General features: G+C 54.6%; 1 non-coding gene across 1 annotated transcript; it reads right to left on the minus strand.

Annotated features, from left to right (window-relative positions):
- Positions 1 to 15,684: 15,684 nt before the first annotated feature.
- TRNAG-UCC lies at positions 15,685 to 15,756 on the minus strand. The gene has a single exon. It is a non-coding gene; the product is annotated as a tRNA-Gly (tRNA).
- Between the last annotated feature and the right edge of the window lie 3,192 nt (positions 15,757 to 18,948).

Consider the following 18,948-nt stretch of genomic DNA (forward strand, 5'->3'; position numbering starts at 1 on the left):
CTGCTGCAGCTCAGTAATGGAGATGCTCTGTGCCAGGGTTTCTCAAACGTCCTTTCACTGCAACCTCCTTCTGCCAAAATAACTTAATACGTAGCCCTGGAAAGAAGCACCAAGCCCCTCCACTCGGGGGGGGGGGAGTGCCAAAGACTGAGCCCCAGTGGGGGAGGGCAAAACCAAAGCCTGAGGGATTCAGCCCTGGGTGGGGGGGCTCAGACTTTTGGCTCCAGCCCCAGGACCCAACAAGTGTAATACCAGCCCTGGTGACCCCATTAAAACAGGGTCACGACCCACTTTGCGGTTCTGACCCACAGCTTGAGAACCACTGCTCCATGCTGAGGGGGGAGAGTTCTCCTGTTGGTGTAGTCAATCCACTTCCCCAGGAGGTGGCAGCTCTGTCATGGGGAGAAGCTATATCAGTGGGGGTGCAAGCTGTGGTGTTTGCCACATTGAAGAAGTTTAATCAAACCCCATTTTTAAAACCACCTGTGGTCTGGGAATGGCAAAGGAGCTCGATGAAGCAGGGTCTGTCCTTCAAAGTCCTGGAGATCACGATTCCATACTCCTGTTGTAATGGGGGTATAGCTCAGTGGTAGAGTGTTTGACGACAGAGCAGGTGGTCCTTTGTTCAAACCCAGGGACCCACTTAAAAAAGAAAAACATTTTCATTCTCCATTATGTTCAGGAGCTCCACCATACGAGGATGCTTGAAATGAATGTGAACACTGAACATTTCACTGTCCAAATGCATAAAAACCTAGCAAACCTGTCCATCAGCTGAAATCAGTTCCAATCCTCTAAGTGTCTAGTTTATGTTTTCATCAATTAAACAAAGGTATCATTCCCTGAAGCAGAGCAGAAGCTTGAAATACAGGCAGCATAGGGCCAATATTCATAATGTCAACTACAAAAAATGATTCACATCTAGAGATAGCATCATTATAATCAGCCAATCAGAACCTCTCCATAGACCCCTTACACAACCACTTCTCTGTAATATTGGCTGCAAATATAGAACAGCGGTCGCAACGGTGATCTATACAGTTGCAGATTATGTCAATAACGTCACAGGAGGTGACACAGCATCAGTGAGACTGATACTGGAATACTGCCTCCAGTTTTGGTGTCCTCATTTGAAAAAGATGTGAAATTGGAGCTGGGGCAGCAAAGAGCCACCTAATGTTCTGAGGGCTGGAAAAAATACCTTCTAGTGAGCTATTGAAAGAGCTCAACCTGATTAGCTTATGAAAAGAAGATTGAAAGGTGACTTCATTGAAGTGCCTTAATGGAGAGAAAAGATTGGGTATTTAAGGGCTCTTTAATCTAGCAGAGAAAGGCATAAGAAGACCCAATGGCTGGAAGCTGCAAAGAGACAAATTCATATTACAATTAAGGCACAAAAATTCAACAGCGAGGATGATTCACCACAGGAACAAGCTACCAAGGAAATTGGTGGATTCTCCATCTCCTGATGTCATTTAATGAAGACAAGATGCCTTTCTGGAATGTGTTTGCCCCAAAAGTAGCTCTTGTGTCATACAGGAGGCCTGTGATATGCAGGGGGTCAGATTAGATGCTCTAATGGTCTCTTCTGGCCATAAAGTCGACTAATTTCTGAAAAACTGAGTGTAGCACTGGGAGCAGCGTCTGATGTTTCCCTGTCTAGCCGGCTTGCTGCCTAGAACGAACGCTCCATGAGTGGGCTGATCCACAGGGAGTAGCTCAAACCTCCAAAGTGCCTGGCCAGGGGCAGGACATTAGCACAGCAAGGGAGGGGTGTGGCAGTGACATCACAAAGGCCTTTTGCGGGACCTCAGCCTATTGGTCCAAGGTGGTGGGGAGGTGGTGACCTCACAGAGAGATGCTGACATCAGCCAGGCAGGACAGGGGCGAGGGGCCAGGGAAACCTCAGAGACCCCTGTGGCTTTGCTCCAGCAAGTCTCCTTCTCCAGGTCTCTCTTTGAGGACTGAGAGAGTATTCGGGTTCACGGACGTGAGCGCCAGGAGGAACCTCTTTCGAGTTTTCTCCTTCCCTTTTAGTGATTTTACTAGAAAACAGCCATCCCTGTTTAGAAGGTAAGAGCCTCCTCGAGGTTTGAAACCTGTTCAGTCTGATCCATCTGGTGACAGTTGAATTCTAGGCATGGAAAACTCGAGCTTAAGGAGGCAGAATTTTATTCTGCACCTGGGATTTTGTCCTTTAGAATCACTGGGGACATTGGGGTTTGTTCTTTTTTGCTTCCCCTCTTCCTCCCTCCTCTTTTTCTCTTGCTTCCTTTGTCCTTTTACCTGTTCCCCTCCCAACACCAGGAGGGTGTGTGTGTGTGAGCGTTGCGGGGCAGTGCTCTGCAGCTCCCACTGTGGGAGGTCCACTCAAAAGTGTGGGGCTGAACTAGTGCTCGGGCAGTGATCCCCACCCGTGATCTGGGCCATCCTTTGGGCTCTCTGGTGAGAACCCTCAGCCTCCCGTCCTCAGTCTCTACCCTGATTGGCTGAGCAGGGGGTTATTGACAGGGAGGAGACTCAGGTCCTTGTTCTCTTTTAAGAACAAGGAAATAAGTCAGAACCAGTTCTGTGTTTGATGTTTTGCTGCTTCTCTGCATTAATGGTCTCTCAGCAGTTCATGATTCTCTCTAACATTGCAGTTCTCCTCAAATACTTGCTGAATAATTACTGTCACTGTTGTTGGTCTGGAGCTCATCAGAGCACTTTATTCAGGTCATTCAATGTATGAAATTCAAGATCTGATGGTTAGTTTGAAAATCAGGGCTCTTGGGTCCTATTCCCAACTCTGCCACTGACTGGCTGTGTGACCTAAGACAAGTCAATTCTCCTTTCTCAGCCTTAGCTGCTCCCTCTTTCAAGTAGGGATAATAATGATCCGCTCCTACCTACCTCAACACACTCACTCTTCCCCAACACACACACTATCTCTCCCCACACACACACATAGTCTCCACACTGCAGTTGAAAAGCAGCTGGCAATCTAGTAAGATGCCCATAGAACAATGGGGGAGAGAAACCTGCATCACTGAAAGTGCAGCCATGGAGACACCACACACCAGCCTTGCCTAGCTGGCAAGGATCAAACCTCCACAGAAACACTCTGTGGCTTCTAACCCAGCTCCCTAAGGCCTCAGCCACAACCACTTAACACAGGGGCCTTTCTGCACTCTGGTTCTGTTCTCACTGAAGGGTCATTTCCAATTGTTCACTCGGACCAGCCTCCCCAGCACACTCACTGCAGTGCAGCTCTGTACGTGTGGCCATGGCTGAGCAGCCAGAGCTCCTGCCCATTTCCCCACTGGCTGGAGCATGGCTAGAGTGTGTTTGTGGTTAATGACGTTGCTGTAGATGGTTCGTTTCCTGCCTTGGCAGTTCAGACAGTCCCTTTGCCCAACATATCTCCAGCACATCAGTCCCTGGCTGGGTCTCCTGGGCAGTGGAAAACATCCCTTGTTTGGTCCTGCCAAGGGGATCGTGCAGAGCTGAGACGTCCCTCGGCTTGGATCAAAGGGGGAGTTGGATGGAATTTATCACACAACCCTCCCTGCTCCCCGGAGCCCCACGGGGAGAAGCTAGGGAAGGGGGAGTCATTCCTCCCCTGCGCTCCCAGAAGAGCTGCTAGGACTCCTTCCTGCCAGCTACTCACCCCTGGATCCATCCTCAGCACCTGGGATCTTCCTGCTCCAAAGGCTCCAGAGGCCTGGCGGGGGGCAGGGCGTCACTGCACCGTCTGACACACAAGGGAGGTTTCTGCAATTGAAGGAAGGAGCAGAAAACGGAGAGGAAAGAAACAGAGAGAAAACGCCTTGTCTCTCCCCTCCCCCTCCCAGCAAGAAATGTTCCCAAGGACCCGCGTGAGGGGAAACGGTGCCCTGGGCAAACTTGTACTTTGGCCCTTCCCCGTTGCCCCTGGACGAACCCCCTCCCCCTTTACCCCCAGCTCCTGCACTCCCGACCCTTGCACCTCCCCCACCCCTAACTCTGCCCCCTCCTGTGCCCCAACCCCTACGCTGTGTCCCCTTCACCCTTAACTCCTGCACCCCCTCCTGTGCCCCAACCCCTACGCTGTGTCCCCTTCACCCCCAACCCCTGCACCCCCTCCTGTGCCACCAGCCACTGCCCCTCTCCTGCACCCCCTTCACCCCTAACCCCTGGACCCCCTCCTGTGCCACCAGCCACTGCCCCTCTCCTACACCCCCTTCACCCCCAACCCCTGCACCCCCTCCTGTGCCATCAGCCACTGCCCCTCTCCTGCACCCCCTTCACCACTAACCCCTGCGCCCCTCCTGTGCCACCAGCCACTGCCCCTCTCCTGCACCCCCTTACCCCCAACCCATGCGCCCCTTCCTGTGCCCCCAGCCACTGCCCCTCTCCTGCCCCCCCTTCACCACTAACCCCTGCGCCCCTCCTGTGCCCCCAGCCACTGCCCCCTCCTGCACCCCTTCATCCTAACCCCTGCGCCCCTCCTGTGCCACCAGCCACTGCCCCTCCCCTGCCCCCCCTTCATCCCCTAACCCCTGCACCCCCTCCTGTGCCCCCAGCCACTGCCCCTCTCCTGCACCCCCTTCACACCTAACCCCTGCACCCCCTCCTGGGCCCCCAGCCACTGCCCCCTCCTGCACCCCTTCACCCCTAACCCCTGCGCCCCTCCTGTGCCCCCAGCCACTGCCCCCGGCCTGCTCCCCCTTCTCCCCTCACCGCTCTGCCCCCGCCTGTGCCACCAGCCACTGCCCCTCTCCTGCACCCCCTTCACCCCTAACCCCTGCACCCCCTCCTGTGCCCCCAGCCACTGCCCCTCTCCTGCCCCCTTCATCCCCTAACCCCTACACCCCCTCCTGTGCCACCAGCCACTGCCCCTCTCCTGCACCCCCTTCACCCCAACCCCTGCGCCCCCTCCTGTGTCCCCAGCCACTGCCCCTCTCCTGCACCCCCTTCACCCCTAACCCCTGCACCCCCTCCTGTGCCACCAGCCACTGCCCCTCTCCTGCACCCCCTTCACCCCTAACCCCTGTGCCCCTCCTGCGGCCCCAGCCACTGCCTCTCTCTTGCACCCCCTTCACCCCTAACCCCTGCACCCCCTCCTGTGCCACCAGCCATTGCCCCTCTCCTGCACCCCCTTCACCCCTAACCCCTGCACCCCCTCCTATGCCCCAACCCCTACGCTGTGTCCCCTCTGCTCTTAACTCCTGCACCCCCCTCCTGTGCCACCAGCCACTGCCCCTCTCCTGCACCCCCTTCACCCCTAACCCCTGCACCCCTCCTGTTCCCCCAGCCACTGCCCCTCTCCTGCACCCCTTCACCCCTAACCCCTGCGCCCCCTCCTGTGCCACCAGCCACTGCCCCTCTCCTGCACCCCCTTCACCTCTAACCCCTGCACCCCTCCTGTACCACCAGCCACTGCCACTCTCCGGCACCCCCTTCAACCCTAACCCCTGCACCCCCTCCTGTGCCCCCAGCCACTGCCCCTCTCCTGCCCCCCCTTCACCCCTAACCCCTGCGCCCCTCCTGTGCCCCCAGCCACTGCCCCCTCCTGCACCCCTTCATCATAACCCCTGCACCCCCTCCTGTGCCCCCAGCCACTGCCCCTCTCCTGCACCCCCTTCACCCCTAACCCCTGCGCCCCTCCTGTGCCCACAGCCACTGCCCCTCTCCTGCACCCCCTTCTCCCCTAACCCCTGCACCCCCTCCTGTGCCACCAGCCACTGCCCCTCTCCTGCACCCCCTTCACCCCTAAACCCTGCACCCCCTCCTGTGCCACCAGCCACTGCCCCTCTCCTGCACCCCCTTAACCCCAACCCCTGCACCCCCTCCTTGCCATCAGCCACCACCCCTCTCCTGCACCCCTTCACCCCTAACCCCTGCGCCCCCTACTGTGCCACCAGCCACTGCCCCTCTCCTGCACCCCCTTAACCCCTAACCCTTGAACCCCTCCTGTGCCACCAGCCACTGCCCCTCTCCTGCACCCCCTTCACCCCTAACCCCTGCACCCCCTCCTGTGCCACCAGCCAGCTCCCCTCTCCTGCACCCCTTCACCCCCAACCCCCGCACCCCCTCCTGTGCCATCAGCCACTGCCCCTCTCCTGCACCCCCTTCACCCCTAACCCCTGCCCCCCTCCTGTACCCCAGCCACTGCCCCTCTCCTGCACCCCTTCATCCTAACCCCTGCGCCCCCTCCTGTGCCACCAGCCACTGCCCCTCTCCTGCCCCCTTCACACCTAACCCCTGCTCCCCCTCCTGTGCCACCAGCCACTGCCCCTCTCCTGTGCCCTCTTCACCCCTAACCCCTGCACCCCCTCCTGTGCCACCAGCCACTGCCCCTCTCCTGCACCCCCTTAACCCCAACGCCTGCGCCCCTCCTGCGCCCCCAGCCACTGCCCCTCTCCTGCACCCCCTTCACCCCTAACCCCTGCGCCCCCTCCTGTGTCCCCAGCCACTGCCCCTCTCCTGCCCCCCTTCATCCCCTAACCCCTGCACCCCCTCCTGTGCCACCAGCCACTGCCCCTCTCCTGCACCCCCTTCACCCCAACCCCTGCGCCCCTCCTGCGCCACCAGCCACTGCCCCTCTCCTGCACCCCCTTCACCCCTAACCCCAGCACCCCCTCCTGTGCCCCCTGCCACTGCCCCTCTCCTGCACCCCCTTAACCCCAACCCCTGCGCCCCTCCTGCGCCCCCAGCCACTGCCCCTCTCCTGCACCCCCTTCACCCCAACCCCTGCGCCCCTCCTGTGTCCCCAGCCACTGCCCCTCTCCTGCACCCCCTTCCCCCCAACCCCCTGCACCCCTCCTGTGCCACCAGCCACTGCCCCTCTCCTGCACCCCCTTCACCCCTAACCCCTGCACCCCCTCCTGTGCCCCCAGCCACTGCCCCTCTCCTGCACCCCCTTCACCTCTAACCCCTGCACCCCCTCCTGTGCCCCCAGCCACTGCTCCCTCGTGCACCCCTTCACCCCTAACCCCTGTGCCCCTCCTGCGCCCCCAGCCACTGCCCCCTCCTGCACCCCTTCATCCTAACCCCTGCGCCCCCTCCTGTGCCACCAGCCACTGCCCCTCTCCTGCACCCTCTTCACCCCTAACCCCTGCACCCCCTCCTGTGCCCCCAGCCACTGCCCCTCTCCTGCACCCCCTTCACCCCAACCCCTGCACCCCCTCCTGTGCCCCCAGCCACTGCCCCTCTCCTGCCCCCCTTCATCCCCTAACCCCTACACCCCCTCCTGTGCCACCAGCCACTGCCCCTCTCCTGCACCCCCTTCACCCCAACCCCTGCGCCCCCTCCTGTGTCCCCAGCCACTGCCCCTCTCCTGCACCCCTTCACCCCTAACCCCTGCGCCCCTCCTGTGCCCCCAGCCACTGCCCCTCTCCTGCACCCCCTTCACCCCTAACCCCTGCACCCCCTCCTGTGCCACCAGCCATTGCCCCTCTCCTGCACCCCCTTCACCCCTAACCCCTGCACCCCCTCCTATGCCCCAACCCCTACGCTGTGTCCCCTCTGCTCTTAACTCCTGCACCCCCCTCCCGTGCCACCCGCCACTGCCCCTCTCCTGCACCCCCTTAACCCCAACCCCTGCACCCCCTCCTGTGCCACCAGCCACTGCCCCTCTCCTGCACCCCCTTAACCCCAACCCCTGCACCCCCTCCTGTGCCACCAGCCACTGCCCCTCTCCTGCACCCCCTTCACCCCTAACCCCTGCACCCCCTCCTGTGCCCCCAGCCACTGCTCCCTCCTGCACCCCTTCACCCCTAACCCCTGTGCCCCTCCTGCGCCCCCAGCCACTGCCCCCTCCTGCACCCCTTCATCCTAACCCCTGCGCCCCCTCCTGTGCCACCAGCCACTGCCCCTCTCCTGCACCCTCTTCACCCCTAACCCCTGCACCCCTCCTGTGCCCCCAGCCACTGCCCCTCTCCTGCACCCCCTTCACCCCAACCCCTGCACCCCCTCCTGTGCCCCCAGCCACTGCCGCTCTCCTGTCCCCCCTCCTCCCCTAACCCCTACACCCCCTCCTGTGCCACCAGCCACTGCCCCTCTCCTGCACCCCCTTCACCCCAACCCCTGCGCCCCCTCCTGTGTCCCCAGCCACTGCCCCTCTCCTGCACCCCTTCACCCATAAACCCTGCGCCCCTCCTGCGCCCCCAGCCACTGCCCCTCTCCTGCACCCCCTTCACCCCTAACCCCTGCACCCCCTCCTGTGCCACCAGCCATTGCCCCTCTCCTGCACCCCCTTCACCCCTAACCCCTGCACCCCCTCCTATGCCCCAACCCCTACGCTGTGTCCCCTCTGCTCTTAACTCCTGCACCCCCCTCCTGTGCCACCAGCCACTGCCCCTCTCCTGCACCCCCTTAACCCCAACCCCTGCACCCCCTCCTGTGCCACCAGCCACTGCCCCTCTCCTGCACCCCCTTTACCCCAACCCCTGCACCCCCTCCTGTGCCACCAGCCACTGCCCCTCTCCTGCACCCCCTTCACCCCTAACCCCTGCACCCCCTCCTGTGCCCCCAGCCACTGCCCCTCTCCTGCACCCCTTCACCCCTAACCCCTGCGCCCCCTCCTGTGCCACCAGCCACTGCCCCTCTCCTGCACCCCCTTAACCTCTAACCCCTGCACCCCTCCTGTACCACCAGCCACTGCCACTCTCCGGCACCCCCTTAACTCCAACCCCTGCACCCCCTCCTGTGCCACCAGCCACTGCCCCTCTCCTGCACCCCCTTCACCCCTAACCCCTGCGCCCCCTCCTGTGCCCCCAGCCACTGCTCCTCTCCTGCCCCCCCCTTCACCCCTAACCCCTGCGCCCCTCCTGTGCCCCCAGCCACTGCCCCCTCCTGCACCCCTTCATCATAACCCCTGCACCCCCTCCTGTGCTCCCAGCCACTGCCCCTCTCCTGCACCCCCTTCACCCTCCTGCCTTAGCTTAGGGCATTGCGCTACCCTGTGGGCGTTTCATTTCCCTTCTCAGTTTCACACAGAGACACAATTTCCTTTGCATGGATCCATGAACAGCAAAACCTCCCTGTGTCTCTTGTCTGAGCCAGGGCATTCGATTCCAGTGACACCTTCTCTCCTGCAATGGTAACAGTCAAACAGAGGAGACATGGCCACCTTCAGCCCTGGCAGTGAGATATTCCCTCTCCTCTTTCTTCATGCTGATGTTGTTATTCCATAAAACATGAACCATGGAATAAAAAGCTGAGTTTACTCCAGGGTGAGGAAAGAAAGGAGCCAGCATCTCCCCAAAAAATCTCAGTGCCCCAGAGAAAAGCTGCCCCTGTTATTGGAACTAATGATGTGCTGGAGATATGTTGGGAGAAGAGACTGTCTGAATTGCCAAGGCAGGAAACGAACAATCTACAGCAACATCATTAACCACAGACACACTCTAGCCATGCTCCAGCCAGTGGGGAAATGGGCAGGAATTCATAACCTCAACTATAAAAATGATACACATCTAGAAATAGCATAATTATAATCAGCCAATCAGAACCTCTCCATAGACCCTTTACGCGACAACCTTTCTACAATATTGGCTACAAATAGAACAGCGGTCACAACAGTGATCTATACGGTTACAGATTATGTCAATAATGTCACAGGAGGTGACACGGCATCAGCAAGACTGATACTGGAATACTGCCTCCAGTTTTGGTGTCCTCGTTTGAAAAAGATGTGAAATTGGAGCTGGGGCAGCAAAGAGCCACCTAATGTTCTGAGGGCTGGAGAAAAATGCCTTCTAGGGAGCTATTGAAAGAGCTCAACCTGCTCAGCTTATCAAAAGAAGATTGAAAGGTGACTTCATTGAAGTCTTGAAGTGCCTTAATGGAGAGAAAATATTGGGTATTAAAGGAATCTTTAAAATAGCAGAGAAATGAACAACAAGACCCAATGGCTGGAAGGTGAAAAGAGACAAATTCATATTACAAATAAGGCACAAATATTCAACAGTCAGGATGATTCACCACAGGAACAAGCTACCAAGGAAAGTGATGGATTCTCCATCTCTTGATGTCATTTCATGAAGACTAGATGCCTTTCTGGAATGTGTTTGCCCCCAAAATAGCTCCTGTGTCCTACAGGAGGCCTGTGATATGCAGGGGGTCAGATTAGATGCTCTAATGGTCTCTTCTGGCCATAAAGTCAACTAATTTCTGAAAAACTGAGTGTAGCATTGGGAGCAGCGTCTGATGTTTCCCTGTCTAGGCGGCTTGCTGCCTAGAACGAACGCTCCTTGAGTGGGGTGATCCACAGGGAGTAGCTCAAACCTCCAAAGTGCCTGGCCAGGGGCAGGACATTGGCACAGCAAGGGAGGGGTGTGGCAGTGATATCACAAAGGCCTTTTGCAGGACCTCAGGCTATTGGTCCAAGGTGGTGGGGAGGTGGTGACCTCACAGAGAGATGCTGACATCAGGCAGGCAGGACAGGGGCGAGGGGCCAGGGAAACCTCAGAGACCCCTGTGGCTTTGCTTCAGCAAGTCTCCTTCTCCGGGTCTCTCTTTGAGGACTGAGAGAGTATTCGGGTTCACGGACGTGAGCACCAGGAGGAACCTCTTTCGAGTTTTCTCCTTCCCTTTTAGTGATTTTACTAGAAAACAGCCGTCCCTGTTTAGAAGTTAAGAGCCTCCTCGAGATGTGAAACCTGTTCAGTCTGATCCATCTGGTGACAGGTCACTTCCCTTCTCTATACCTCAGGCTCCTCCCCATCTGCCCAATGGGAACAGGGACAGTTCTCAAACTCTGGGCAGTCGTGAGCCTGAGTGAGATAAGGGGCGATAAAGCCCTCTGTGAAGGAGAAAGGGGAGTTTCACGGTGTTTAACACCAAGGAATTCTAAAGTTTGCTAAAATGTCTAGTCTGCGGAAACAAGAAATGGTCGGGGCCAAACTTTTTAACCACTGCCTTTTCTAAAGCCCATTCAGGGGTGTGAGTCCCTGTCTTTTAGGTACCTGGGGTTCTTTGCCAGCAGGAGAGAAGAGGTTCCTGCCTCCATTTTTGTGACCTTAACAAACCAGGTGTTGTGTCCCAGTTCTCATCTGAGATCCCTGAAAAAGAACATCTTCCCATCCATGAACAAGACAGGACCTATCTTTCAAAGGGGAACAAAGAGACCCCTGGGACTTACAGACTAGCTAGCCTCACTTCCATAGCTGGAGAGATACTGCAATACATTCTTAAACAATCAGTTTGTCAGCAGCACCTACAGGATAATTTGGTTCTTAGGACGAGTGAGCATGGATTTGTCAAGAACAAATCATCCCAAACCCAGCCTCTTTCCTTCTTTGGCAGGGTTCCGGGCCTAGTGGAGGTGGGTAAACAGTAGATGGGATCTATCTCGGGGTTACTAAGGCTTTTGACACAGTCCCGCAGGACATTCTCACAAGCAAACGAGGGAAATGAGGTCTAGATGCAATCAGTGTCATGTGGGTGCAAAGCTGGTTGAAAGCCCAGACTCCAGGGGCCCTTCTCCATGTCTGGCTGCCCAACGGAGAGGGGGCACCTCGTGGGTCCGGCAGGGATCAGTCCGGGGTCCGGTACTATTCAATAGTTTCATGAATGATTTGGAAAATGGAGTGGAGAGCCTGCTTCCAAAATGTGCAACTGACACCAAGCACTTTGGAGCTCAGGACTGGAATTCAAAACGCCCTTAACGAATTGGAGACTTGGTCTTCTTGAGCCAAACCCCATGGCTGGGCCCCTCTCTCTAGACTGGGCTGAAGTGAAATCCCAGAGCCAAACACTCCTCCTCCTGGGCAGTGCGCTCCGACCTTGAATGGTCAGATGCTGCTTAGCTCTGTCAGAGCAGCTTTGGCTGGGGGATTCTCCCAGCACTTTCCAATAGCGGGAAGGTTAGAAATCCCCATTTGCCTGCTGGGGACGGAGCCCTAGAGGGGGGAGCAACTTGCCCAGAGTCCCCCAGGAAAAGGAAAACAACCAGCAGTGGAACCGATAGGAAACCCAGCAATGGAACCCAGGAGTCCTGGGGGTGTGCTAGGGTGACCACATGTCCCAATTTTATAGGGACAGTCCCAATTTTGGGGTCTTTTTCTTATCTAGGATCCTTATCTAGGATCTGGGAGCAACTTGCCCAAAGTCCCACCGGAAAAGGAAAACAACCAGCAGTGGAACCAATAGGGGTGTCAGGATCCCGGAGGCGCTGTCACCCCCACACTAGGACGGTGTTCTGCACCCCCTGAGGCTGGCTGAGTTTCTCCGTCCCTTGGCAATAAGACAGCCTAGAACCCCAACCAGGGTTATTCTATCTGCTACCCAAGATCCATAAACCTGGAAATCCTGGATGCCCCATCATGTCAGGCATTGGCACCCTGACAGCAGGATTGTCTGGCTATGTAGACGCTCCATCATCATTCCACACAAAGATGGACTACAAGCCGTCAGGAACAGTATCCCCGATAATGTCACAGCTGAACTTTGTGACTTTGTCCTCACCCATAACTATTTCACATTTGGGGACAATGTGTACCTTCAAGTCAGCGGCACTGCTATGGGTACCCGCATGGCCCCTCAGTATGCCAACATTTTTATGGCTGACTTAGAACAACGCTTCCTCAGCTCTCGTCCCCTAATGCCCCTACTCTACTTGTGCTACACTGTTGACATCTTCATCATCTGGTCCCATGGAAAAGAAAACCCTTGAGGAATTCCACCATGATTTCAACAATTTCCATCCCACTTACAACCTCTGCCTGGACCAATCCACACAAGAGATCCACTTCCTGGACACTACTGTGCTAATCGATGGTCACATAAACACCACCCTATACCGGAAACATACTGAACGCTATACTTACCTACATGTCTCCAGCTTTCACCCAGACCACATCACACAATCCATTGTCTACAGCCAAGCTCTAAGATACAACCGCATTTGCTCCAACCCCTCAGAAAGAGACAAACACCTACAAGATCTCTATCAAGCGTTCTTACAACTACAGTACCCACCTGCTGAAGTGAAGAAGCAGATTGACAGAGCCAGAAGAGTACCCAGAAGTCACCTACTACAGGACAGGCCCAACAAAGAAAGTAACAGAACCTCACTAGCCGTCACCTTCAGCCCCCAACTAAAACCTCTCCAGTGCATCATCAAGGATCTACAACCCATGCTGAAGGACAATCCCTCACGCTCACAGATCTTGGGAGACAGGTCAGTCCTTGCTTACTGACAGCCACCCAACCTGAAGCAAATACTTACCAGCAACCACACAACAAAAACACTAACCCAGGAACCTATCCTTGCAACAAAGCCCATTGCCAACTCTGTCCACATATCTATTCAGGGGACACCATCATAGGACCTAATCACCATCAGCCATGCCATCAGGGGCTCATTCACCTGCACATCTACCAATGTGATATGTGCCATCATGTGCCAGCAATGCCTCTCTGCCATGTACATTGGCCAAACCAGAGAGTCTCTACATAAAAGAATAAATGGACACAAATCAGACATCAAGAATTATAACATTCAAACACAGCCAGAGAACACTTCAATCTCCCTGGTCACTCGATTACAGACCTAAAAGTCGCAATAATACAACAAAAAACCTTCAACAACAGACTCCCACGAGAAATGCTGAATTGGAATTAATTTGCAAACTGGACACCATTAAATTAGGCTTGAATAAAGACTGGGAGTGGGTGGGTCATTACACAAAGTAAAACTATTTCCCCATGTTTATTTGTCCCCCTACTGTTACTCACACCTTCTTGTCAACTGTTGGAAATGGGCCATCCTCATTATCACTACAGGTTTTTTTCTCCTGCTGATAATAGCTCACCTTAACTGCTCACTCTCATTATAGTGTGGATGGCAACACCCATTTTTTCATGTTCTCTGTGTATATATATATCTTCCTGCTGTATGCATCTGATTAAGTGGATTTTAGCCCATGAAACTTATGCTCAAATAAGTTTGTTAGTCTCTAAGGTGCCACAAGTACTCCTCATTATTTTTGCAGATAAATTAATGGAGGTTAAGTCCATTAATGGCTATTAGGCAGCCTGGGTAAGGAATGGTATCCCAAGCCTCTCTTTGTCAGAGGGTGGAGATGGATGGCAGGAGAGAGATCACTTGATCATTACCTGTTAGGTTCACTCCCTCTGGGGCACCTGGCATTGGCCACTGTTGGCAGATGGGATATGAGGTTGGATGGACCTTTGGTCTGACCCAGTCTGGCCATTCTTCTGTTCTTATGAAGGGAAGGGCAGAACCCTACAGCAGAGTTTCTGTAGTGTAGTGGTTATCACATTTGCCTAACACACAAAAGAGCCCTGGTTCAAAACCAGGCAGAAACATGCTGGCTTAATTTTGCCCAGCTCCTAGTGGCCTGTCCCTGCTGTTGTAGGAGCAGCAGTGATTTCTATGCTCAATAGGTCTGTTATACTTCCCCCATTCCCATTTTTGTCTCCTCTCCCTCTCTGAATGCCTGTGAAGTGGCTTTCCCCCTCCCCCTCCCGCTCCCTCCTGCAATGCTTGTGGGATGAATGGGCTGGTTGAACAGCTGGAAGATCAGAAAAGCTCCTAGATAGACAAGGTGTCTGGGACTCTAATTAGGCAGCGATCACACACCCAGGGCATGGACACTGCCCAAGGTGGAGTGTGACCCACCAGATGCAGCCAAGTCATCTCTAGTCGCAGGCCATGAGGAGCAGGTCCTTAAAAGGGGAAGGGGCCCTGTGCTCAGGAGTCACTCACAAGCTTGTACCTCCAGTGAATGCCCTTCGCCCCGACCGTCTGGCCAGTGGTTCGCTGTATTGCAGTTCATTGTGCCTCAGGAAGACTTACCTTCATCGCACCGTCCATCGCGGTGCTGAGGGACACTTACCTTGCAGAATCCTGTGCCTGCCTCTTGTCTTCCCAGGGGTGGCTACTTGCAGCCCAGGAGAAGAAGGATGGTTCTGGTGAAAGGAAGACAAGCAAAGCACTGGGAGGAAATTTGGGTGTGGGCTCTGCGCTGGGGGTGGGGGTGAGGTGCAGGAGGGGTGGTGCAGCTCCCAAAGTGACCGGTACACACAACCCTCCGGCAGCAGCTCCTAGATGAGTGGGGCCAGGGGATCTCCATGTGCTGCTGTCTGCAGGTGCTGCCCCCAGAGCTCCCATTGGCTACAGTTCCTGGCCAATGGGAGCTGCAGAGTTGGTGCTCGGGGCAGGGGCAGCACGTGGAGACACTCCCCCCACCCCAGGGGATGCTGGGACATGCCAGCCACTTCTGGGAGCGGCACGGAGGGACGGAGGTAGAGTGGGCAGGGAGCCACCTTAGTGCTGCTGGCACATCTCTGAACACCCATTGCGGGAGGGGAGCAGAGGGCCTCCATGTGCTGCCTGGGGAAGGGGCAGAGCACAGAGCTGCCTCCCCTCCCGGGTCTATTCCAGGAGTGGGTGGGTGGGGTCTTTTGGCCTGCAAGGTGCAGCAGGTCGGACTAGATGATCACACTGGTCCCTTCTGACCTTAAAGGCTCTGAGTCTAAAAGGGAGAGGGAAGTAAAGGAAATTAAAAAAAAAAATAAACCAAGCATTGTAATACCAGGATGACTCCAACTGCTCATTATATAGTCCCACCCCTTTCTTCCTCCACTGGGTGTTTAATGACCTGTTGGGATTTGGGACACTGATTCTCTCATTCCATTGATAAACTGATACAATGTGACTTAAAAGAAACCAATACCCAGTGGAGGAATCAATGCATTGGCTGGGAATTGAACCCAGGTCAACTGCGTGGAAGGCAGCTATGCTCACCACTATACCACCAATGCATCTGGTGAAAGTCTCTGATTTTTCACACTTGGTGTCTGGTCACCTTACTTCTCAGCATGAGGCAAATGTCTCTGTGGTCTCTGCCATTCATCGTGGGGAGTTTCCCCACTGATAACAGTTCTTGCTGGGTTGGGAATGGGAGAGAGAAGAGGTGTTTATTCTGTTTCATTCCTCTCCATTTTCTGTTCCTCCCCGTCCCTTCCAGGGTCCTCCCTTCCATTTCAGACTGTGCAGTGACACCCTCCCCACACCCAGGACTCTGGAGCCTCTGGAGCAGCACGATCCCATGAGATCCTCAGTGACCAAGGGTCTTTTCCAACTTCCAGGTGACCCAACTTGAGTCTAAAGGAAGCTCTGTTCCTTCCTCGGGATCCTCTCTCCCTTCCTGGAGATCAAGATCATGAAGCCTCTGCCTTGCCTCCTGGCTCTGAATTAATGTCCCATTTCCCACTATCTGCTCAAAAGAAACAAATGTTTCTAACCCAGGTGAGCGGCGTTAATTCAGCTGGAATCCTTCACCCACATTCCTTAGGAGATACAGACTCTCTGTGACAGACTGACTGGGGTTCATCTCTGCATGTCCCCAATGGGGAAGGAAAGACACTGAGGGGGAAGGAAGAAGATGGACAGAAGGAGTCAAATGGGGCTAGACCAGAATAGGACATTTTCTGCCTGTTAAAATGTACTAGACTCTAATTGCTTAAAACAAAACAAAAACCCACCAGCTTCTGTTTGAACCATCAGCTTTTCACAGAGCAGCCAAAGTGGTGAAGCACAGACACACATAACCACCGACAGCCCAAGTTTGTCTAAGAAGCACCTATAGTGGCTCATGCAGGGGGAAATACAGCTGTGGGTGTGAGTTCAGGCTTCACCCAGAGCGTTGGTTTTCATTAGCCACGGAGCTTCCCCCACTTGCTTTGCCCAATTCACATGGAAAGTGCCATAGGAGGGTGATGAGAGTAAATTCTAAACTCTGAAATGCGGCGGTTGGCCCAGAGATTGGAATAAGGGGTTTGAAGAGAAAAAGCTCTGAGTATAAAACCAGACAGTCTCCAGGGGCAGGTATGGCACAACGCCTCAACAGGGAGCCATTCGGGGGAGGGGGTTTCACTCCCTCTGTTAAATGTCCTGAGAGGTATTTGAAGATGAAGATAACACCATGGCTAACAGGTGACTGGCACGTCCTGGGTTAAAGAAAGGGACCTGGGTTACTAGTCGGAAGATTTGCGTTACCGTCACTGTCTGACCCCCGTTTAGTGCGGAGCAGGTGTGTACATTGCTGGGTGAAACGTAGAGACTCCTGGAGAGCAGGGGTAGCTGTTTCCATGGCAGAGAGCCTGGCACTTAGGAGACTTTCTACACTTGCTGTTTTGAAGCAATTCAGTAAAATAACAGTGGAGCTATAATGTCTGGTCCAAAATTTCAGCCGCCCCTGGTGCAAAAACGCTATTTTAGGATCTACATTCGGAGGCTCCCGGCACTAGGACACCTGGCCAGAGAGCTCAGTGGGGGCGTAACAGCTGCTGACTCTGAGGGTCCCGGGCTAAATCCACTTGCAGGGGGAAGCGTGTTGATTTATTTGATGGATAATGAGCACCAGCTACCAGGGGAGAAGCCCTGAGAGTCGCTGCCACTCCAGCTGCTGCTAGGGCAGGGGGGAGCCCCAGGGGGCCAGCTGCTGCTCTGGCCACCCCAGAAGTGCTGCCAGAGGTCACCAGGCTGTGGCTGCTCCTGCTGCCCTCGGGACCACTGGTCAAGTGGTCCCCAGTGCCAGCCGCATTGGCCGCTGCTTGGGCGGCCCCTGGAGCCAGTTGATTGAGTGGCCCTGGAGTCAGCCACTGTGCCCACTGCAGAAGTCACGGAGGTTGCAGGAAGTCACAGAATCCACCACTTCCACCACCTCCGTGACAGACACTGAGACAAACCCCTCCCTGCTGTGACTGCAGTTCCTGGAAGGAAAGAGAAGAACAGAAAGTGACGAGAGAAAGAAAGAGAGAGATTCCCTGTCACCTCTCTCCCTGCTGCCTCCTCCCCTTGTATTCTGTAACCCCATCTCACTGGGTTCCCTGTGCTGGTGGCATGGGGGTGACACTAGAGTTCTGGGGATTTGGGGGCTCTTCATTTCTCAGCATTTCACACAAATTTGTCTTTGGGCTGAAATTTCTCCTGTGAGGCCTCTCAGTCAGAGCTGTACCCCACCCTGTTTGCGGGGGGGGGATGTAAATTGCAGAGCAGGCAGAGAAGTCGCCCATAAAGGGTCATATTGATCTGGTGACTGGTTCTGACCGGAGTCACACGTCCTCTGACACAGGATCATGTGCAGAACATGGGAGCTCTGGCTTGTCCTAAATGCTGTAGAGTGTGAGTTCCTGGAAAGGGCAGGGGAGAGGGAGCAAGAGGAGAAAGGCAGAGACATTGGAGACAAGGAATTGGGGGGCGAAGAAGGAGAGAACAGAGAGACAATAAATGATTGAAGCAGAACAGGTATCCCAACTACATCTTGCTCATCACAGGTGTTCAGAGAGACAGGTAGTTGCGGGTTTTCCAGTGTCAAGTCTGAACTTTGATTCAGTTTGCAGATGATACTAAACTGCTCAAGATAGTTAAGACAAAAGCAGATTGTGAAGAACTTCAAAAAGATCTCACAAAACTAAGTGATTGGGCAACAAAATGGCAAATGAAATTTAATGTGGATAAATGTAAAGTAATGCACATTGGAAAAAATAACCCCAACTATACATACAACATGATGGGGGCTAATTTAGCTACAACGAGTCAGGAAAAAGATCTTGGAGTCATCGTGGATAGTTCTCTGAAGATGTCCACGCAGTGTGCAGAGGCGGTCAAAAAAGCAAACAGGAAGTTAGGAATCATTAAAAAGGGGATAGAGAATAAGACTGAGAATATATTATTGCCCTTATATAAATCCATGGTACGCCCACATCTCAAATACTGTGTACAGATGTGGTCTCCTCACCTCAAAAAAAGATATTCTAGCACTAGAAAAGGTTCAGAAAAGAGCAACTAAAATGATTAGGGGTTTAGAGAGGGTCCCATATGAGGAAAGATTAAAGAGGCTAGGACTCTTCAGTTTGGAAAAGAGAAGACTAAGGGGGGACATGATAAAGGTATATAAAATCATGAGTGATGTTGAGAAAGTGGATAAGGAAAAGTTATTTACTTATTCC

The sequence above is a fragment of the Mauremys mutica genome, unplaced genomic scaffold (assembly GCF_020497125.1).
Source record: "Mauremys mutica isolate MM-2020 ecotype Southern unplaced genomic scaffold, ASM2049712v1 Super-Scaffold_100108, whole genome shotgun sequence".
Taxonomy (NCBI): Eukaryota; Metazoa; Chordata; order Testudines; family Geoemydidae; genus Mauremys; species Mauremys mutica.